The sequence below is a fragment of the Hemiscyllium ocellatum genome, chromosome 19 (genome assembly GCF_020745735.1).
Source record: "Hemiscyllium ocellatum isolate sHemOce1 chromosome 19, sHemOce1.pat.X.cur, whole genome shotgun sequence".
In the NCBI taxonomy this organism is placed as follows: domain Eukaryota; kingdom Metazoa; phylum Chordata; class Chondrichthyes; order Orectolobiformes; family Hemiscylliidae; genus Hemiscyllium; species Hemiscyllium ocellatum.
Genome location: NC_083419.1, coordinates 12,800,714 through 12,823,960, shown reverse-complemented (window position 1 = coordinate 12,823,960; position 23,247 = coordinate 12,800,714). Strand labels below are relative to the sequence as shown.

The 23,247-nt window shown below is 46.1% G+C and overlaps 1 protein-coding gene across 1 annotated transcript in view; it reads right to left on the bottom strand.

Moving 5' to 3' along the window:
• The window catches only part of rassf3 (Ras association domain family member 3), a 220,171-nt gene that overhangs the window by 168,648 nt on the left and 28,276 nt on the right, over window positions 1-23,247 (bottom strand). The gene's annotated exons all lie outside the window — the stretch shown is intronic.

Here is a 23,247-nt window from a genome sequence, read left to right as displayed (position 1 = left end):
TCCACCACCAGGAAAAGTAGGAAAACACCCGAGTGGCCTGTGACAAGCAGTGCCCTTCACATCAAAGGGCAATGCTGTGTGAACAAACAGTGAAGGGGAGGGCAGGGACTAAATCAAAATAGAGTTGGAGGGGGAAATGATGCACTCCACTCCCTGCGGCGCCCACCTCTCCCTGAACAACTCCAGGGTGTTGGTGGACACCGCGTGCTCCTTCTCCAAGGACACCCGGGCCCTAACGTAACCGCGGAAGAGGGGCAGGCAGTCGGCCCTAACGACCCCCTCCACGGCCCGCTGCCTGGACCTGTTTATGGCCAGTTTGGCCAGGCCCAGGAGCAGACCCACGAGGAGGTCTTCAGACCTGCCCTCCCTCCTCCGCACCGGGTGCCCGAAGATCAGGAGCGTGGGACTGAAGTGCAACCAAAAGCAGAGGAGGAGGTATTTAAGAAAATCAAAAAGGGAGTGCAAACGCCCACACCCAACATACACATGGTCCACGGACTCCACAGCACCACAGAACAAACAGTTGGGCTGGGAGTCCGTGAACCACCGCAATCTGCGGTTGCAGGGGAGGCACAGTTTGAATGCTAAACAAATGAGTTTTCTATTGGTCCCTGGTCAAATGTTCATCCTCCAATTTATATCAATTAGTTGATTAGCTTCTTAACCCACTGGTCTTGATGGGAGCTCGCTGGGCTCAAATGGGTGGCTCTCTTTCCTGCTTTACAAAGTAGCCACATTTCAAAAAGCAGGAATATAGAACCCCCTCAAGTACAGAGATAGACCATTCAGCCCATCGAGTCTGCTCCCTGGCATTTTCCCAGTTGTGAAGGTACGACCAGATGACACACAGAGCTGGGCAGTGGGTGAGCTGTGAGGAGGATGTAGAGGTGCTTCAGTGTGATCTGCTCGAGCTGAGAGAGTGGCTAAATGCATGGCAGATGCTGCGTAATGTGAGGTTATCCACTTTAGCAGCAAAAATCGTGAAAGCAAATTATCTGAGTTGTGTTGGATTGGGGAAAGGGGGGGGACTACAATGAGACCTGGGTGTCATTGTGCACTGGTCACTGAAAGTAAGCATTGCAGGTGCAGCAGGTGATGGAGCAGGCAAAAGGTTTGTTGGCCTTCACAGCGAGAACATTCAGGTATAGGAGCAGGAACATCTAGCTGCGATTGTACAGGGCCTTGGAGATCCAGTATTTAATCACTTCATCTGGTCTTGCTAAAGAGAGAGGGCATTAAAGGTTTCCCATACTGATTTCTAGGATGGCAAAACTGATGTACAAAGAGACTCGATTGATTAGGACAACGTTCACTGGAGTTGAGAAGAATTAGGGGGGGATCTCAAAGAAACCTACAAGATTCTAACAAGCTAAATGCAGGAAAGATGTTCATATGGAGTCCAGAAGCAGGGATCACAGTCTGATGGTTCAGGATGAGCTACTTAGGATTGAAGTTGAGGAGAAATTTCTTCACCCAGAGAGTGGTGAGCCTTTGGAATCTATGCCACAGAAAGGAGTTGCGGCCAAAACAATGAATGTTTTCAAGAAGGAGTTAGATTCAGTTCCTACGGATCAGAGGGTATGGGGGAGAATGCAGGAACAGGGATTGAGTAGGATGATCAGCCATTGAATGGTGGAGTAGGCTGAAAGGGCCAAATGGCCTACTCCTGCCCCTATTTTCTATCACCAGATTGAGTTTCTCCTCTTACCTGAACTCCCTTTTATGCAGAGAGTCCTCCCAAAACCAGAGAGGGTGTTTGAATGGGCCAACTCCTCAAATTGGCCACCTTAGCAGTTAGTGTCAGTGGGCTACTGAGATCCCATGGCCTAATGAACACTAATTATGTATACACAAATGGAGTGTGACCAAACTGTGAAATTACTCCTAAAAAGCTGCTAGAAAGCATTCAGGAGGAAGATTGCATGTAGCTGGGGAAGGATTGTTGAGCCATTTGATGCAAGTTCAACAGGACAACTCTTGAAATCAGGGTGACATATAATTAATGTGTTCTCCATAACGCAGTGAAAATCTTTCTCACTTTTTGACATGAGGTAAATTGTGTTATCAAGATCCTTCAGTTTTACTCCACTGGGTTTTACAAACTCTCTGACCCTTGCAAGCAATCCTTCCATCATATGCCACTCAAAATAGCTGCATAGATCCCAACTCCTTTTCAATCTTTTAAACTTAATTTTTTTTTGAAAGTAGATTAAGAGAATCTTTTTCTCACGTTGGAGCTAGTGGCCTTTTGGTTTATCCAAGTATTTTCCTCACAGAATGCTATTGGTAGCAGATACACACTAACACGGCATCAAAGGTCACTCCCAAATCCTTCTCCTGCTCTATATTTTCTGATATCTCGTTCTGTTAAACCCTTCACCAAAATACTCTCAGGATTCAAATTTACAGCATTCCTGATCAATCCCAACCCATCCAATTTTTCACTCTTGCTAGTTAAAGGAAAAAAGGAAAGACTCGTGTTTATAAACAGTGTCTTTTACAACATCGTGGACATCTCATAAGAACACTGGAACGTAAGTAGGCCATTCAGCCCCTTAAGCATATTCTACCACTCCCTTATTCCATTAGCCTTTGGCCCATATCCCTTATTACATTTGCTTAACGAAATCTTATCTATCTCAGATTTAAAGTGAGCAATGAATCCAACGTCGACTACCATTTGTGGAAGAGGGTTCCAAACATCCCCTACCCTTGTGTAGAATTGCTTCCCAACATCTCTCCTGACCAGTCTGACCCTAATCCTCAGACCACGCCCCCTAGTTTAGAATCCCCAATCAGTGGAACTGGTTCATTTTTATCTATCCTGAAGTTTCCTGTTAATATCTTGAAGACTTTGATTAGATCACCCCAACACTTTCTAAATTGTAGAGAAGGGCTGAAGAAGGGCTCCTGCCCGAAACGTCGACTCTCCTGCTCCTCGGATGCTGCCTGCGCTTTTCCAGCACCACACTTTCTGACTCTGACTCTCCAGCCCTCACTTTCTCCTCGACTGTCATGAAAACAGGCCCAATCAGAAACCAATTTGGTACAGTAATGAGGTTCAGTACCTGTCAAGTGTAGCCGCTGCTGTTCAAACTGTGGATGAACCGAGCAAGATCCCAGATACTGCAATATTATTGCGGCCTGGCTTTAATAATTACATGTTCTTTAGCAGGAATTGGAGGTGGAGAAGGGGAACATGGTAGCTGAGCTGCCCTTGAGGATGTAGCAGGGAGCCAGCTCCTCAAACTGCTGCAGTCTGTTTAGAATCTCCTGAGTGACTTTCTACTATTTCTAATTTAATGTTAAAACCACCTTGCATACTATGTTTTAGTGAAAGATCACCATGTTCAATTTAAAATAGAAATAAGGTATCAGTCCAACCTGTCCAGCAGTAACGTCAACTGGAATGATAAGAGTAAGAGGAGGTGGGGGCGATGCGCTGGCCTGGAAGGTTTTGGTTGGGGCATGGGTATGAGGACCAGGGGGCTAATTTTTTTTCATACACAAGTATGGGTCATTCCTCCAGCATTGCCCACATCTGGCTGCTCAATGCATCACCCACTATGAAACGTGGAACATGCAGGTGTGTGCGTGTGTGTGTGTGTATATCAGTGAGGGACAGAGAGAGAGAGTGAGAGAGAGAAACTTGACCAAGACTGACCCTGTCTGAATCCAGGTTTCTCCCTGGGATGTGCCAGTGGGGTGAGAGATTGAAACTTTACCCAGGAACCTGTATCTCAGATTCACCTTCACAGTTAGCTGAAATGCCTCCAACATTGCCCGGTTCTCCACTCAACCTGCCAACATGGCATGAATGTTTAACCTGAGCTCAAAGGGGTCAGAGGGCTTTGGGCAGGAAGGCTGTGGGGTCCCTGCCCACTCCCAGCAGTGTTCCCATTGTCTGGAAATCTGCTTTTCACATCATGCATTCCAGAGCATGGGAATAACAAGGAAGGTGATGGCCCCACCAGCCTGACACTATTACCCCCCACCTATTAACCTCTACCTTCTCAGCTGCCCAAGTTCCCACCCCTGACCAGCTATTTATTTCTCATCCCCCTTCCCCCTCCACATTCCTGATGAAGGGCTTATGCCCGAAATGCAGATTCTCCTGCTCCTCGGATGCTGCCCGACCTGCTGAGCTTTCCCAGTGCCACACTTCGATTCTGAATCTCCAGCATCTGCCATCCTCACTCTCTGCTAATGGTATCATCTCTAGACTATTAATCCAGAGCTCCAGGTAATGTTCTGGAGACGTGAGTTCAAATCCCAAAATGGCAGATGGTAGAATTTGAATTCAATTAAAATTTTGAGATTAAGAATCTAATGATGACCACGAATCCACTGTTGATTGTCAGGAAAAACCTACCTGGTTTAGGGAAGGAAACTGCTATCCTTACCTGGTCTGGCCTATACATGACTCTAGACCTACAGCAATGTGGTTGACTCTTAACTGCCCTTTGGGAATGGGCAATAAATACTGGCCCAGCCAGTGATGCCCTTATCCCGTGAACGAATATCCCATAAAAACAGGACTGGAGGCCTGTGACCACTGGAGTGTCACAAGGCTCGGTGCTGGGTCCACTACTTGTCATCATTTATATAAATGATTTGGATGTGAGCGTAAGAAGTATAGTCAGTAAGTTTGCAGATGACACCAAAATTGGAGGCGCAATGGATAGCGAGGAAGGTTTTTCTCAGATTACAACAGGATTTTGACCAGATGGGCAAATGGGCTGAGAAGTGGCAGATGGAGTTTAATTCAGATAAATGCGAGGTGCTGCATTTTGGGAAAGTAAATCTTAGCAGGACTTATACACTTAATGGTAAGGTCCACGGGAGTGTTGCTGAACAAAGACACCTTGGAGTGCAGGTTCATAGCTCCTTGAAAGTGGAGTCACAGGTAGATAGAATAGTGAAGAAGGCATTTGGTACGCTTTCCTTTATTGGTCAGAGCACTGAGTACAGGAGTTGGGAGGCCATGTTGCAGCTGTACAGGACATTGGTTAGGCCACTGTTGGAATATTGCGTGCAATTCTGGTCTCCATCCTATTGGAACGATGGTGTGAAACTTGAAAGGGTTCAGAAAAAATGCGCAAGGATGTTGCCAGGGTTGGAGGGTTTGAGCTATAGGGAGAGGTTGAATAAGCTAGGGCTGTTTTCCCTGAAGGCTGAGGGGTGATCTTACAGAGGTTTGCAAAATTATGAGGGGCATGGATAGGATAAATAGACAAAGTTTATTCCCTGGGGTGTGGGAGTCCAGAACTAGAGGGCTTGGGTTTCAGATGAGAGGGGAAAGATATAAGAGAAATCTAAGGGGCATCTTTTTCACACAGAGGGTGGTATGTGTATGGAATGAGCTGCCAGAGAATGTGGTGGAAGCTGGTACAATTGCAACATTTAAGAGGCATTTGGATGGGTATATGAATAGGAAGGGTTTGGAGGGGTATGGGCCGGTTGCTGGCAGGTGGGACTAGATTGGGTTGGGATATCTGGTCGGCATTGATGGGTTGGACCGAAGGGTCTGTTTCCATGCTATACATCTCTATGACTCTATGCTCCTGTCATTAATTGTCTTGCACAAGATGTTTTATTAAAATTCCTTTTCAAACTTCTTTAACTTCTTTTCAGGGTAGCTAAGGTGGTCAAGAAGGCATACAGCACACTTTCCCTCCTTGGCTGGGGGAGGGAATATAAAAGTTGTCAAGTTATGTACAAAACGTTCAGTAAGCCACTTTTGGAAGTTAGAATGCAGTTCTGGTCACTACACTACCAGAAGGACGTGGATGCTTTGGAGAGGGTGCAGGGAAGGTTTACCAGGGTGCTGTCTGGTCTGGAGGGTTTTAGTTATGAGGAGAGATTGGATAAACTTGGAATGTTTTCACCTGAAGGACGAAAGCAGGGGGAGGGGGGTGACCTGATAGAGGCATAGATAGAGTGGATAGTCAGGTTGGAATAGTCAACTCCAAGAGGACACAGGGTTCAGGGTGAGAGGGGAAAGTTTAGGGGAGGTGTGCAGGGAAAGGTTTTCACGCAGTGGGTGGTGGGAGCCTGGAACGCACTGCCAGTGGAAATGGTGAAAGCAGGCACATTAGCAACATTTAAGACAAATTTTGATCGCAGGAGGTGATCAGTGATAGAAATTGCACATGGACAATAAGTAGCAGGTCTAAGTAAGGACTGGGAATCAGTGTAGGCTTGGTGGGCCGAAGGGCCTGTTCCTGTGCTGTATTATGTTGTAAAAGAGATGAAAAGTGTGGTGCTAGAAAAGCACAGCAGGTCAGGCAGCATCCGAGGAGCAGGAAAGTCGGCGTTTTGGGCATAATCTCTCCATCAGGAATGTCACATTCGTCCACCAAACCATCGACCCTCCTGCTCCTCGGATGCTGCCTGACCTGCTGTGCTTTTCCAGCACCACACCTTTCGGCTCTGACTCCCCAGGAGCTGCAGCCCTCACTTTCTCCTTGTGTTATTACAGTCAGGCAACTGCAGAATGAGAGGCTTCCTGATGAAGGGCTTTTGCCCGAAACGTTGATTTCACTGCTCAATGGATGCTGCCTGAACTGCTGTGCTCTTCCAGCACCACTGATCCAGAATGCAGAATTAGTGGCTGACTTTACAAAACCACAAAAAATTGTGAGCACAAGCCACTGAATTGTTTTCGCAACAGATTCCCCCTTTGTCAACTAAACACAGAGAACACTGGAAAAATTCAGCAGGTCTGGCAGCATCTGTGCAGAGAGACGCATTCAAGTCTTTTATACCTGCTTCAGAATGGTTCCTCACTCCACTTGTTAAAATGATACTTCCAGACAAACCCTCTCATGGTTTTGCAATGAGATTTCCCCATAAACAGACAAGTGGCTCCCCCTTGTGTCCTTTATAATGAGGTTTTCCACATCCTCTAATTGCAAGTAAAGGCATCTCATCTCATTTATGAAATTAATCACATACACACGACACAAATCAACAAGGAAGCTTCTATTTAAAGAGCACTTTGCTTGAAAGATATAATATCGTATTTTTGAAGGGTTTTGAAATTATTGGTCAAGTTTCAAAAGCATTGTCTTTGGTCCCAGCCAACAGCTCTGAACCCGAGACACCATCCCACTCTTTCCAATATGACTATTCTCTACTTCAATTCTGTCTTCTAGAGTATCAACAACTTTCATCTCTCCACCTTTAGCTGCAAGGTCCCACCTCAAAAGTCTCCCCCACTCCCCACCAAACCTTTCTGTCTCTCCCCCTACCCCACCTTTACCCTTTGCACAATAAAATCCTTAAAGCCTCCCCTCTGGCCTAATAGCTCCTGATGTGCCGTGGTGTCAAATACTCACAATGCTGCTGTGTAGAGTCGCAGGTATATAGGATAGTGAAGGCGGCTTTTCTTTATTGGTCAGAGTATTGAGTACAGGAGTTGGGAGGTCATGTTGCGGCTGTACAGGACATTAGTTAGGCTAATGTTGGAATATTAAGTGCAATTCTGGTCTCCTTCCTATCGGAAGGCTGTTCCTGGGGCTGTTTTCCCTGGAGCGTCGGAGGCTGAGGGGTGACCTTTTAGAGGTTTACAAAATCATGAGGGGCATGGATAGGATAAGTAGACAAGGTCTTTCCCCTGGGGCAGGGGAGTCCAGAACTAGAGGGCATAGGTGTAGGGTGGGAGGGGAAACAAATAAAAGAGGCAATTGTTTTTACGCAGAGGGTGGTATGTGCATAGAATGAGCCGCCAGAGCAACTGATTGAGGCTGGTACAATTACAACATTTAAAAAGGCATCTGCATGGGTATATGAACAGGAAGGGTTTGGAGGGATATGGGCCGGGTGCTGGCAGGTGGGACTAGATTGGGTTGGGATATCTGGTCGGCATGGACGGGTTGGATTGAAGGGTCTGTTTCCATGCTGTACATCTCCATGACTCTATGAAGCGCCTTGAAAAACTGTTACTACAACAAAGGTGGCTACATAAATAAAAATCATTGTTGTGTGGTCACAGTTCTAAAGGAGGGGATCCCAATCGTCAAATTGCACATGGAAAGCTCCTTTGAACAACACTCAAAAAAGGGGAAACAGCCTTTTAACTCTCCTGAGCTGTCTGTTGACTGTCATTGCTACAGAGATATTTGAAGAAAAGCAAGACCTACATTTATATAGTGCCTTTTGTGACCTCTGACACTGCAACCAATGTGGTACTTTTGAAGAGTGATCACTATATCCATGTAAACTTGCATGAACAGCAATGAAATCAGTACCAGGTAATTAGTGATGCTCTAAGGGATATGTATTGACCAGCGACCCAGGGAATGCTGCCCTTCCCTTCTCTGAGTAGTATTGTGGGATCTTCCACATCCCCCTGAGAGGATAGGTCAGGTATCCCATTAATGCTAAAGAATACGGGGGAGAAACTAAGTACCTTCTCTATCATGAGGCAAGTAGTATTAGACAAACTAGTCAGCGTAAAGGCATGTAAATCCCCTGGCTTTGATGGGTTCCATACCAGGATCCGAAATGAAATAGCAAATGAATTCATTGATCATAATTTTCCTAAAACTGTTATGAAGGGCTTATGCTCGAAACGTCGAATTCTCTATTCCTGAGATGCTACCTGGCCTGCTGTGCTTTGACCAGCAACACATTTGCAGCAGATTCTGGGTAAGTCCCAGTGGAATTGAAAATTAACTATATGACGCCATTATGCAAAAGGGAGAGAGGCAAAAAGTGGACAACTGTAGACCGATTGGCCGAACATTTACTGTTGGAAAAATGCTGGAAGCAATTACTAAGGAAGTTATAGAAGCACACTTGGCAAAATCATAACCTAATCAAAATTGCTGGAAAAACTCAGCAGGTCTGGCAAGCGTTTGTGGAGAGAAATCAGAATTTGAACTCCACAAGTTCTTGTTTCTGATTTCCAGCATGTGCAGTTAAAAGGATATCATGTCCAACTAATTTAGGATGGCACAGTGGTTAGCACTGCTGCCTCACAGCGCCAGAGACCTGGGTTCAATTCCCGCCTCAGGCGACTGACTGTGTGGAGTTTGCACATTCTCCCCGTGTCTGCGTGGGTTTCCTCCAGGTGCTCTGGTTTCCTCCCACAGTCCAAAAATGTGAAGGTCAGGTGAATTGGCCATGCTAAATTGCCCATAGTGTTAGGTGTAGGGGAATGGGTCTGGGTGGGTTGCTCTTTAGAGGGTTGGAGTGGACTTGTTGGGCCACACTGTAAGTAATCTAATCTAATCTAATTTATTAGAGTTTTTCAAGGAAGTCTCAACCAGACTAGACAGAGGGGAACCAGAAGATGTGCTAATTTGGACTTCCAGGGGAGTTTGACCAGGTAGCTCAAAAAGATTAAGTCTTAAGATTGGAGCCCATGGTGTTGGTAGTAGTACATTGGCAAGGATTAGCAAGTGGAAATAATGGGCTCTTTGTCAGGTTGTTGATCTGTAACCAGTGCGGTTCCACAGGGATCATCACTGAGATTGCAATTACTCACAATATATTTGAATGACTTGGAGGAAGGAAGTGAATTTACAGCCAAATTTACAGACAACACAAAAATTGGTGGAAAGGAAGGTTGTGAGAGGGATAGAGAGAGTGTGGTGCTGGAAAAGCACAGCTGATCAGGCAACAGCCGAGGAGTAGGGGTACAGTTCACAGAGAAACAATGATAGATTAAACAAGTAGGGTAAAAATTAGCAAATGGAGTATAAATTTGGAAAAGGTGAAGTTGGAAAGAAGAACAAAAGGATGGGTATTATTTAAATGGAGAAAAACTGCAGAAAGCTACAACACAAAGGGACTTGGAGGTTTTTGTGCAGAAACCTCCGAGAGCTAGCAGGTAATCAGGAAAGTGCATGTATTGTTGGCCTGTACTTCATGGAGGATGGAGTATAAGAGTGGGGACTGTAACTGTACAAGGTGCTGGTGAGAACACATCTGGAGGACAGTCAGCATTTTTGGTCCCCTTATTGAAGGGACAATATAATTTCATTGGAGGCAGGTCAGAGAAGGTTCACTAGAATGCTCGCCAGTTAACGGGCAGCACGGTGGCACAGTGGTTAGCACTGCTGCCTCACAGCGCCAGGGACCTGGGTTCAATTCCCGCCTCAGGCGACTGACTGTGTGGAGTTTGCACATTCTCCCCGTGTCTGCGTGGGTTTCCTCCAGGTGCTCCGGTTTCCTCCCACAGTCCAAAGATGTGCGGGTCAGGTGAATTGGCCATGCTAAATTGCCTGTAGTGTTAGGTAAGGGGTATATGTAGGGGTATGGGTGGGTTGCGCTTCGGCGGGTCGGTGTGGACTTGTTGGGCCGAAGGGCCTGTTTCCACAGTGTAAGTAATCTAATCTAATCTAATAGGAGGGATTGTCTAATCAGCAAAGGTTGGGACTCTACTCACTGGAGTTTGGAGGTGATCTCATTGAAACATAAAGGATTCTTATGAAGAGGCTTGACAGGGTAAATGCTGAGAGGATATTGCCCCCTCATGAAAGGCTCTAGGACCAGAGGGCACAGTCTCAGAATTAAGGAGCACCAATTTAAGACTGAGATAAGGAAGAATTTCTTTTTCCAGAGGGTTGAGTGTCTTTGGAACTCCTTGCCATAGAGAACTGTGGGGGCAGAGTTTTGTATACAATTAAGGCTGAGATAGATCGATTCTTAATCAGTCGGGGAATCAAGGGTTATGGTGACAGAGCAGGAAAGTGGATGAGGAATATCAGATCAGCCACGATTATATAGAATGGTGGAGCAGACTCAAGGTGCCAAATGGCCTACCTGTCCCTACTTCTTTTGATCTTATGGTCTTATGAACTTGGTACCCCTGAGCATGGAGTTACTCTGACTGCGTAATAATGAATCCAGGACCCTGCAGCATGGCCTGAAACCCCAAAATATTGACAGCAGGAGGCTTGGGGTGATACAAACCAGGAGGACCAGAAGAGGTCTGAATTATAGGAGTGCAGAGATCACTGAGGGATGTCGGCCTGGAGGTGGTTACACAATGAACAGGTATGAGGCCATAGAGTAGGTTGGTGGAAGGATGAGAGGGTGACCTTATTGAAACCTCCAAGGAGTCATACAGCGCAGAAACAGACCCTTTGGCCCAACTCGTCCTTGTCAACCAGATATCCCAATCTGGCCTAGTCCCATTTGCCAGCACTTGGCCCATATCCCTCTGAGGTAACAACAATGACTGCAGATGCTGGAAACCAGATTCTGGATTAGTGGTGCTGGAAGAGCACAGCAGTTCAGGCAGCATCCAAGGACCAGCGAAATCGACATTTCGGGCAAAAGTCCTTCATCAGGAATATCTCTCTGAACCCGTCCAGATGCCTTTTAAATGCTGTAATTGTACCAGCCTCCACCACTTCCTCTGGCAGCTCATTCCACACATGCACCACCCTCTGTTGAAAAAGTTGCCCCTTAGGTCCCTTTTAAATCTTTTCCCTCTCACCCTAAACCCTCTAGTTTTGAACTTCCCCACCCTAGGAAGTAGACCTTGCCTATTCACTCAATCCCATGCCCTTCATGATGTTACAAACCTCTATAAGGTCACCCCTCAGTCTCTGATGCTCCAGGGAAAATAACTCTATTCAGCCCCACACTGTAGCTCAAACCCTCCAATCTTAACAACATGCTTGCAAATCCTTTTTGAACCCTCTCAAGTTTAACAATATCCTGGGTCATTAAGTATATTCAAGACTGAGATAGACATAGTATAATTAGTAAGGGAATAAAAGGCAGAAAAATGGAGTTGAGGTTTATAAGAGAGTGGTTTGTGTTGTGGAAGGAAATTCCTTGTTATGATGGATGTGGGTAGAGCTACAATGTTTAAAACATTTTTAGATAAAGGAGAAGAAGGAGAGATATACGGTCAGTTCAGGCAGTGGAACTAGTTTAAGATTATGGTCAGTGTGGATTAGTTGGACCAGAGGGTCTGTTTCCATGCTGTATGACTCAATGACTGGGCTGTGGGGAGAGGCTGAATAGGCTGGGGCTGTTTTCCCTGGAGCATCGGGGGCTGGGGGGTGACCTTATAGAGGTTTACAAAATTATGAGGGGCATGGATGGGATGGGTGGACGGGGTCTATTCCCTGGGGTCGGGGAGTCCAGAACTAGAGGGCATAGGTTTAGGGTGAGAGGGGAAAGATATGAAGGAGATCTAGGGAGTAACATTTTCATGCGGAGGGTGGTACGTGTGTGGAATGAGCTGTCAGAGGGTGTGGTGGAGGCTGGTGTGATTGCAGCATTTGGGAGGCAATTGGATGGGTGTGTGAATGGGGGGGCGTTTGGAGGGATGTGGGCCGGATGCTGGCGGGTGGGACTAGGTTGGGTTGGGATATCTGGTCGGCATGGACAGGTTGGACTGAAGGGTCTGTTTCCATGCTGTACATCTCTATGACTCTATGACTCTGTCAGCCATGATCTCATTGAAAGGTGGAGCAGACTTGATGGACTGAATGGCCTCATTCTAATCCTATGATTTATGATATTATTACAGAAAACAAGGATGCCACAATTCAAACGGAGATATTACCAGAATGGAAGCTATAGGCGCATCTCTGCCCTCAGACCCCACCCCTCCAACCGTAACAAGGACAGAACGCCCCTGGTGCTCACCTTCCATCCTACCAACCTTTGCATACACCAAATCATCCGCCGACATTTCCGCCACCTCCAAAAAGACCTCACCACCGGGGATATTTTTCTCTCCCCACCCCTTTCCGCCTTCCACAAAGACCGTTCCCTCCGTGACTACCTGGTCAGGTCCACGCCCCCCTACAACCCACCCTCCCATCCTGGCACCTTCCCCTGCCACTGCAGGAACTGTAAAACCTGCACCTACACCTCTTCCCTCACCTCCATCCAAGGCCCTAAAGGAGCCTTCCACATTCATCAAAGTTTTACCCGCACATCCACTAATATTATTTATTGTATCCATTGCTCCCGATGCGGTCTCCTCTACATTGGGGAGACGGGACGCCTCCTAGCAGAGCACTTTAGGAAACATCTCCGAGACACTCGCAACAATCAACGCCCTGTGGCCCAACATTTCAACTCCCCCTCCCACTCTGCCAAGGACATGGAGGTCCTGGGCCTCCTTCACCGCCGCTCCCTCACCACCAGACACCTGGAGGAAGAATGCGTCATCTTCCGTCTCAGAACACTTCAACCTCAGGGCTTCAATGTGGACTTCAACAGTTTCCTCATTTCCCCTTCCCCCACGTCACCCCAATTCCAAACTTCCAGCTCAGCACTGACCTCATGACCTGTCCTACCTGCCTATCTTCTTTTCCTCCTATCCACTCCACCCTCACCCCCCGACCTATCACCTTCATCCCCTCCCCCACTCACCTATTGTACTCTATGCTACTTTCTCCCCATCCCCACCCTCCTCTCATTTATCTCTCCACACTTCCGGCTCTCTGCCTGTATTCCTGAAGAAGGGCTTTTGCCCGAAACGTCGATTTTACTGCTCCTCAGATGCTGCCTGAACTGCTGTGCTCTTCCAGCCCTGCTAATCCAGAATATGGAAGCTATATTAGGTCAGAGATATAGGGCTGATGGGTCACCCGAGAGTGGAATCGAACCCCAGTCCCTGGTGCTATGAGGCAGCAGTGCTAATCACTGAGCCATCATGCCACCTTCATATAATACCTTATTTGATACAAACATCAGATAGAATTGTACTGTTTGATCTTTAACCTGGTTTTGTGATTGATGCTGTATTTGTTTACCACAGCAAATGAAACTGCTCATGGAAGGAAGTTAGTGACAATTCAGCGAATGAGATTCGAGCAAAATATCTGGTACCTGTACAGATCAGGAACGTGCAAATTTAAGTATCATTGGTTTTATATAACCAAACAGTTTCCCCGAACATCAATAACTATACAGGGAGACTGGAATGGCAATTAGAGTTTTTCAATTTTACTAACAAAATTACCTAAGTAACAAATACGAGTGAAATGTTTTGGAAATACTGCCAAAGCTTCCTGACTTTCTGATGAGGATCCATGTAAGAATGCCAAATTTCAAATGCTTACAATAACTTACATGATCAGGGAAAAGGATTCTGACAGTAGATGGCTCTGACTGAATAAATGATACACTAACGGTCCACTTAATGCAATCAGTTGAATTCTATACATGGCTTATTAATACTTGCTGTAAGCAATATAGATTCGTATCCAAGGACATGTTCACTGCAAGCAAAAGGAATATGTTCAAGCCTGTCCCTTTTTAGAATTATCCTCAAACTAGGGGAGTTCCACAATGCTTTCTCCATGGCAACGCCTCAGCCAATCAGAGACAACATGCTAACCATCTGGCATCCCTTTCTCCCTGAGTCAATGTGATGAGGAATGAAACTAAAAGAAGTGGGTTTTGTCATCAAAGGAGTTTGTCCTCAAAGGTGAGCTAGCTGTCACATCCCAGGTGAGGGCTAGCGCACAGTAACTGGGAAACAGTGATGTTCCTCTTCGGTGAAACAAGGGGATTCAGCCTTGCAAAGCTTCATGTTTACCTCATTAAAACCCTCTGAAGAGAATATGATGGCCCCATTTTACAACAGGAACTGGAAGCACAGAGCTGCTCTTTACACTGATGTCTCCCTGAAAAATACTGTGACTTGTATAAAGATCCATCTGGAACTAAAAGTTTCATTGAGGCCTCTATTTCCTCCAAATCCTCAACTCATCACAAACTTCCACTTCCCTTTTCCCAACGGACACCATCTCAACATCTCATTAACCTGCTCCACACCTCTCCCCATGTTTGATGACTTACACAGGCTCCCAGTCCAACTGGGCCTCTTGTCACACTCTACCTTCGTAATAGAGGCATAGAGATGTACAGCACGGAAACAGACCCTTCGGTCCAATTTGTCCATGCCAATCAGATATCCTAAATGAATCTAGTCACATTTGCCAGCACCCGGCCCATAATCCTCTAAACTCTTCCTATTCATATACCCATCCAGATGCCTTTTAAATGTTGTAATTGTACCAGCCTCCACCACTTCCTTTGGCAGCTCATTACATACACGAGGTAAAAACAATACTGCAGATGCTGGAAACCAGATTCTGGATCAGTGGTGCTGGAAGAGCACAGCAGTTCAGGCAGCATCACCTTCATCTCCTCCTCCACTCACCCATTGTACTCTCTCCCCACCCCCACTCTCCCCAAGCTTATCTCTCCATGCTTCAGTCTCTCTGCCTTTATTCCTGATGAAGGCTTTTGCCCGAAACGTTGATTTCGCTGCTCGTTGGATGCTGCCTGAACTGCTGTGCTCTTCCAGGACCACTAATCCATTACATACACGTACCACCCTGTGTGTGAAAAAGCTGCCCTTTTATTTCCCTTTTATATGTTTCCCCTCTCGCCCTAAACCTGTGCCCTCTAGTTCTGGACTCCCCCACCCCAGGGAAAAGACTTTGTCTATTTACCCTATCGATGCCCCTCACAGTTTTATAAACCTCTATAAGGTCAGCCTCCGACGCTCCAGGGAAAACAGCCCCAGCCTGTTCAGCCTCTCCCTATAGCTCAAATTCTCCAACCCTGGCAACATCCTTGTAAATCTTTTCTGAACCCTTTCAAGTTTCACAATGTCTTTCTGAAAGCAGGGAGACCAGAATTTGCTGTACTTTTCCAAGTTACTGACAACCAGGAGGGAAGAAACTGTATGCAAAATCACACATAGCAACAGCATACAATGGGTTTGAGAGCAACATGACCAATAGCAGGAAGAGACAATATCCAATATTTTAGTGCAATCCACGCAGAAACTGGCTGGAGTTCAGCAGATGATTATCATGTTCTAACCTCCTCCAGACTAACAAACAGTACTGCTGTTAATCTCATCAGAAATTTGCTTATAAGCAAATGCTACACTGACTGGGGCGGTACGGGGCTCGGTGGTTAGCACTGCTGCCTCACAGTGCCACCGACTTGGGTTCAATTCCAGCCTTGGGTGACTATGTGGAGTTTGTACGTTTTCCCAGTGTCTGTGTGGTTTTCCACCCACAGTCCAAAGATGTTGCAACTTAAGTGAATTAGACATGCTAAATTGTCCATAGTGTTCACGGATGTGTAGATTTGGTGCATTAGTCAAGGGCAAATGTAGAGTAATAGAGTAGGGGAATGGGGTCTGGGTGGGTTACTCTTCGGAGGGTCAATGTGGACTTGTTGGGCCAAATGGCCTGTCTCCACACTGTAGGGATTTCTATGACTAACAGTAGACAGGAGTCTGGTACTACTTAGTGACAAGTATTCATCTAAAACTCCTCTCTCATGTTTGGCAGAACATTCCCAAAAACACCAAATGCTGGAGATGACAGTGGGTCGGCCAGCATTCATGGAGAGAGAGCAAGTTAACGGTTTGAGTCTGGATGAAGAGTTAACTTGCTCTCTCTCCATGGATGCTGCCTGACCCACTGTCATCTCCAGTATTTGGTGCTTTCAATGCAGAATCCAGCCTCGACAATAATTTGCTCCTACATTGGTAGAACATTGGTCCATTTGAAATGAATGTTATAGAATCTCTATTAGGATGAGAAATAAATTATTTATGAATATTACTCAGTGCAATAACCTGTCACAATGCTCTTTAGTGATTTGTGTAAAGTACACATTTAGGAATTTTATCAGGCCCTTGGGGGGACTGGGTGAGAGGCAGATAAGCAATATGTTCCTGACTCCCCCCCACTGCAGAGAGGACGGGTCACCACTGTCAACAGAGGTTGATGACTTGGACAGAGAAAGCGAACCTTGTAGTATTGCCAAGTTTCCAGCCGACACACAAAGAGGTGGGAAGGCACATGTTGAAATAACAGGCAGATACAGACTGGTTACATGACTAGGCAAACACCAGACAGAATGCAGTGTGGGAAAGCAGGAGGCTGTGCACTTTGACAGGAAGAATAGAGGTGCTGAAAATTATTTAAATGGAGAAAGTCTGCAGGAAGCTATGGAACAATGGGACCTTTGTGTCCATGTGCATGAATCAGAAAAAGCTACCGTACAAGGTCAACAGCTAATAGGGAAGGCAAATTGACTGTTGGCTTTCATTTCAAAAGGAATGGGTGAAAATAGAGGGGTCTCACTTAACCGATCAGATTACAAACAGAATACTGTGATCAATTTTAGTCTTCTATTTGGGAAAGTGTACAGCATTGGAGGCCTTGCAGAGAATGTTCACTAGGTTGATCTAGGTATGGAGGGATTGTCTTATGAGGAGTGTTGAGAAGGTTGCACGTGTACTCCGAGTCATAGAAATGTACAGCATGGTCCAACTCATCCATGCCAACCAGATACCCCAACCCAATCTAGTCCTACCTGCCAGCACTTGGCCCATATCGCTCTAAACCCTTCCTGTACATATACTCATCCAGATGCCTTATAAATGCTGTAATTGTACCACCTCCACCACTTCCTCTGGCAGCTCATTCCATACATGCACCACCCATGGCGTGAAAAGGTAGTCCCTTAGGTTCCATTTATATCTTTCCCCTCTCACCCTAAATCTATGTCCTCTAGTTCAGGACTCCCCCACCCCAGGGAAAAGACCTTGTCTATTTACCCTATCCATGCCCCTCATGACTTTGTAAACCTCTATAAGATCACCCCTCAGTTTCCAACCCTCCAGGGAAAACAGTCTCAGCTGAGTCAGTCTCTCCCTAAAACTCAAACCCTCCAACCCTAGAAACATCCTTGTAAATCTTCCATTGGAGTTTAGAAGAATGAGAGGAGATCTCATTCAAATATAAGATTATTTTGCCCTTGACAAAATTTGATTTGATTTATTCTTGTCACATGTACTGAGATACAGTGAAAAGTATTGCTTTGTGTGCTAACCGGATAGAGTTACAAATCACACACAACACCAGGTTATAGTCTAACAGGTTTAATTGGAAACACTAGCTTCCAACACCCAATCACAACCACCTGATGAAGGAGCAGCGCTCCGAAAGTGTTTCCAATAAACCTGTTGGACTATAATCTGGTGTTGTGCGATTTTTAACTTTGTACACCCCAATACTGACATCTCCAAATCATAATTGGATAGATCATACCACATACAAGTACATCACAGAATGATGATTAGATTAGATTCCCTACAGTGTGGAAACAGGCCCTTCAGCCCAACAAGTCCACACCGACTGTCCAAAATGCAACCCACCCAGACCCATTCCCCTACACTTACCCTGACTAATCCACCTAATGCTACAGGCAATTCCCCCAACCTGCACATCTTTGGACTGTGGGAGGAAACCAGAGAGCCCATGCCAAAAATGTTTCCCCTTGTGGGAGAGTCTAGGACCAGAGGAAATAATCTCAGATTAAGGGGTCACCTATTTAAGACAGAGAAGAGGAGCCATTCTCTCAGCCAGAAAGTAATGAACCTATGGAAATCTTTAATGCAGAGGGCTGGTGAATTGCTAATTATATTCAAGTTGAGATTGACAGATTTTTATGCAGTAATGGAATCAAGGATTATGGGTAAAAGGCAGGAAAGTAGAGTTGAGGATTATCAGATCAGCCATGATCTCATTGAAAGGTGGGGTGGACTTGATGGGCTGAATGGCCTACTTCTGCTCCCATGATCTTAGGAGGGAGGCTACCTCAAGGTAGGCGATGGTCCTCCCAGGAAGCAGGGGCCATTCCGACAATGGCAAAGTGCACAGGTTGTTTTGAATGCCCATTAATGGACATTTCATGGAATGAGTTGCTCACAGCCTGCAGCTGTTATTCCCCACGTTACTCCCACCCTAGGGTAATGGTTAGTGGGAAGCTCCCAAAGGTGTTCGAGCCCCACCAGGGCTGATAAAATCCCAGCGGAAAAAAAGTCAACACCGGGATTATAACAGACCTTGACACGTCCAAATAGGTTTGAGGACATCCTTGTCCCTGCTGTTATTCTGATCGGATCTCTCAACTTTTAAATTTAACGTTGATCTCGCTGCATGCAGCTTTAACATTGTATTCCTCACTCTGTTCTATTACCCTAATGCACTTTGGATGGTATGATCTGCCCGTACTGCACACAAAACAAACCTTTTCACTGTACCCAGGTACATGTGACAATAATAAATCCAATCAAATCAAGCACTGACCTTATCAATAATCACTGAGGCAGGAAATGTCACCAGAAGCTTTGGCTGTGTGCATCTGACTGGGTCTATTTTTGTTTCGATCAGATAGGGTGAACTATTTCTCAAGAACAAGAATAAAGCACGATTTCTGACCAAGGACACTGCCAGGGGCAAGGGAGGGAGGGAGGGAACAAAAAAGAAAACAAACCTCAGTTAAAATTCAAACGTTGCTTAATGACATAGGTGATGATGCAAATCGTACAGTAATGCAACACGCAGTCACTATCATCGCCTCCTCTGGTTAGTTCTCTTGTAAAAGGAAATGGTAAATGTTTACAGAGATGACGGTCCTTCCCGATGAAGGGCTTTTGCCCGAAACATCGATTTCACTGCTCCTCGGATGCTGCCTGAACTGCTGTGCTTTTCCAGCACCAATCTAATCTTTAAAAGATCATTCAAATGTCACCCATCTCATTCAGAAGGCGCTCAATAAAAGCCATCTGAATTCACCATTTCAGTACACATACCTGGTCCTGCACATAGTTTCACAAGAACCCTGAAAGGGCTGAGATTTCTAAGAAAACTACAGATGACCTTACCAGGTAAAGATTCCTCAACAGGGTATAATTTTATTGAGGTCTGAAAGATGTAGGCAAGGGTAAGATGTGAGGCAGAATCTCAACGCTGGAAGCCATTCACTGCATCTCTTATGCACTTGCCAAGCAGTGAGGCAAATTTCTCACTCAGTGGTCAGTGAAGGGGGATTATTGCTTGTTAAATGACCTATTAAAGTACCTCATTAATCGTCAGCTCCCTCCCTTACCAAATGCATTAAACAAGCTCATCAAGAGTTCTCGACGCTGAAAATTCAGAGTAGATACCCGGTGCTCGGAAGGAACTTGGACACTGGGCACCAACTTCTCAGGACATGCTCCATTGGCACCAGCCACACCCCCACACCACGTCCAGGGACAGTGGTATCCAACATGTGCCAACCTTCTAAGAACACCCAACTCTGATCCACTTACAGGACACCTCTGCAGGACAATGCTGCCCCAATAACGCTCATTGTAACGCTGCAGCAAGGAGACGGTGTGCTCAGGGACACACACCCAGCTCAGGGAATGCACCATGCTGTATCTCCAGGCTCTTCACTCACTGTCACAGCACTCACTCACTCGGAGCCTACTCACAGCCTCCCGGCCTTACATTACCTATGTGTCCCTTCAGCCAGAGACGCCAAGCTCATAATACTGCTGTCCCCCCTCAATGTTTAGTGCAGTCACCAAGCCAGGAAGCTGGGAGTGAGAGTGAGGCAGGTATTCAGGGAGATTAGAGTGGGTGGTGAAGCTGTGCAGGTGGGGAGGAGTAGCCAGTGCAGAGAGGATGGAGGGTTAGTGGTGTAGGGAGCTGGGATGGATGATAGTGAGTGTTGCAAGCGAAAGCAGAAAACATGAGCCTTGGTGGGAGGTAGGTACGGTGGCAGAGAGAGTGATGTGAGGTATCGGTTCGAGACGATGCAGTCCCTACCCTCATGGAGTGGAGAAGATCATTGACCTCCCTGCAGTGCTGTGAATCCCTCCCCACTGAGATCTTGCTCTGGTGTGGGGCTTCCATTGCTGTACCTGGGGGAAGAAAGACCTCCTCCTCTGTACCACCCAATCCAGCGGGACTCCAGGTGAGTGCCCTCACAGCGGGGCACACATATTCTCTGTCTGCCATGTCTGGAGCTAATGTTAGGAAGTGTTCAATGCAGCTCCAGACTGACAGCCTTGCCTGGGTGTGCAGTACGATTTTCAAAGATGATAGAGACTGGAGGGGTGTCAATACATTCCGGGCTGGCCTGGCAGTGACAGGGATTTCCACTGAAACGAGGCTCAAATCAGACCAGGGGATCACCATTGAAAAGGGACAGGGAGTTAATGACACGAGTTCGGGTACGATCCTGTGAGAAAACTCACTGGGCCTCATGGCGAATAACCCTTTGAAAAACACAACACAGTTGATACTTGTTTCAACTTAGTTTTTTAAATTCTTATTTCTCGGCCACAAAGGGATTGCTGACAAAGCCAGCATTCGCTGTCCGTCCCTTGAACTATGTGCATTACCAGGCCATTTCAGAGGGGCGTTAGGAGTCATCCATGTTTATGTGCGTCTGAAGTCCTGGTGGCCATGACAACTAACATAAGACCAGAGCGTAAGACACAGGAGCAGAAATTAGGCCATTCAGCCCATTGAGTCTGCTCTACCATTCAATCATGGCTGATAAGTGTCTCAACCCCATTCTCCCACTTTCTCCCCGTAACCCTTGATAGTCAAAAACCTATTTATCTCAGTCTTAAAGATACTCAATGACCTGGCCTCCTCAGCCTTCCATAGCAATGATTTCCATCGATTCACCACTCTGGCTGAATCCATTCTAAAATGTCTTCCCTTTACTCTAAGGCTGTGCCCTTGGGTCCTCGGCTCTTCTGCCAATAGAAACATCTTCCCAATATCTACTCTGTCCAGGCCTTTCAGTATTCTGTAAGTTTCAATTAGATTCCCCCTCATCCTTCTAAACTCCACTGAATATAGACCCAGAGTCCTCAAACGTTCCTCATATGTTAAGCTTTCCATTCCTGGGACCATTCTCATGAATCTCCTCTGATCACCCTCCAGGGCCAGTACATCCTTCCTGAGGTATGGGGTCCGAAACTCTGCACAATATTCCAAATGTGTTCTGACCACAGCCTTGGACAGCATCAGAAATTCATCCCTGCTTTTATATTCAAGTCCTCTCAAACTAAGTGGCCATCATTGCATTTGCCTTCCTAACTACTGACTCAACTACCTTGAGAGAATTCTGGACTAGAACTCCCAAGTCTCTCTGCACTTCAGACTTCTGAATTTTCTCCTCGCATAGAAAATAGTCCGCGCCTCTATTTTTCCTACCAAAGTGCATGACCTCACATTTTCCCACGTTGTACTCCATCTGCCACTTCTTTGTCCACTCTCCTAATCTGCCCAAATCCTTCTGCAGCCTCTCCCCCACCTCCTCAATGCTAACTGTCCCACTTTCTATCTTTGTATCATCTGCAAACTTAGCCAGAATGCCCTCAGTTCCTTCAATTAGGATCGTTAATGTACAAAGTGAAAAGTTGTGGTTCCAACACTGAGCCTTGTGGAACACCACTTGTCACCGGCTACCATCCTGAGAAGGACCCTTTTATCCCCACTCTCTGCTTTCTGCCAGACAGCCAAGTTTCTATCTGTGTTAGCACCTTGCCTCTAACATCATGGGCCCTTATCTTACTCAGAATCCTCCTGTGTGGTACCTTGTCAAAGGCCTTCATCAATCATCAAAAATCATTAAACCCCACCTGGTTCACTAATGTCCTTTGGAGAAGGGAATGTACCATCCTACCTGGCCTGGCCTACAAATGACTCCAGACCCACAGCACTGCAGTTGATGCTGACATTCCAGGGCAATTCGGGACAGGCAACAAAATACTGACCTTGCCGGCAAAGTCCACATCCCATAAAAAAATAAAAAGATGCCAGTTAATTGACAGTCAATTGTTCAATGGTATAGAAGGCCAGACAGACAGCTACATGGATCCTTCATCAAGCAATATCTCCCTCAATTCTCACCTCCCATTCCGTTGTTGTAACATGTCAAATTTCACCAACACACAACCAGCTTTCCATTCCCTGACATTGAGCCATGAAACTTGAGTAAGGACAACGCTTGGTCATCCACCTTCTCCCACACATTTGTGGAAAAACACAAGAGAAAAAGGAAGAGTTGCATTTTCTACAACTGCCAAGCTTGCTAAGGGATCACCAGACTATTTTACAGCCCACTTTCTAGAGTAGAGATATAGGATTGGCACGGTATAAAATAGACTGTCGACCTCCTATCCAGTTTCTCTGGTCACAGTTCATCCACAAATCCGTCCTGTTACTGCTATATCTTTGAAGTCATCATGCCCCAAATGGCCATGATTGTGCTGTTCCCCTGGAGATCAATGGACATTGGTGGTTAATATGACTTGGTGTTGGTTGGCACAATGATCATCGTGTATATGGCACGGGCAAAAGGATGCCATCTTTCACACAATGACACTAGGTACATGCATCGTTCCCAAGAATGACCTTCAGCAAAGAGCACAGG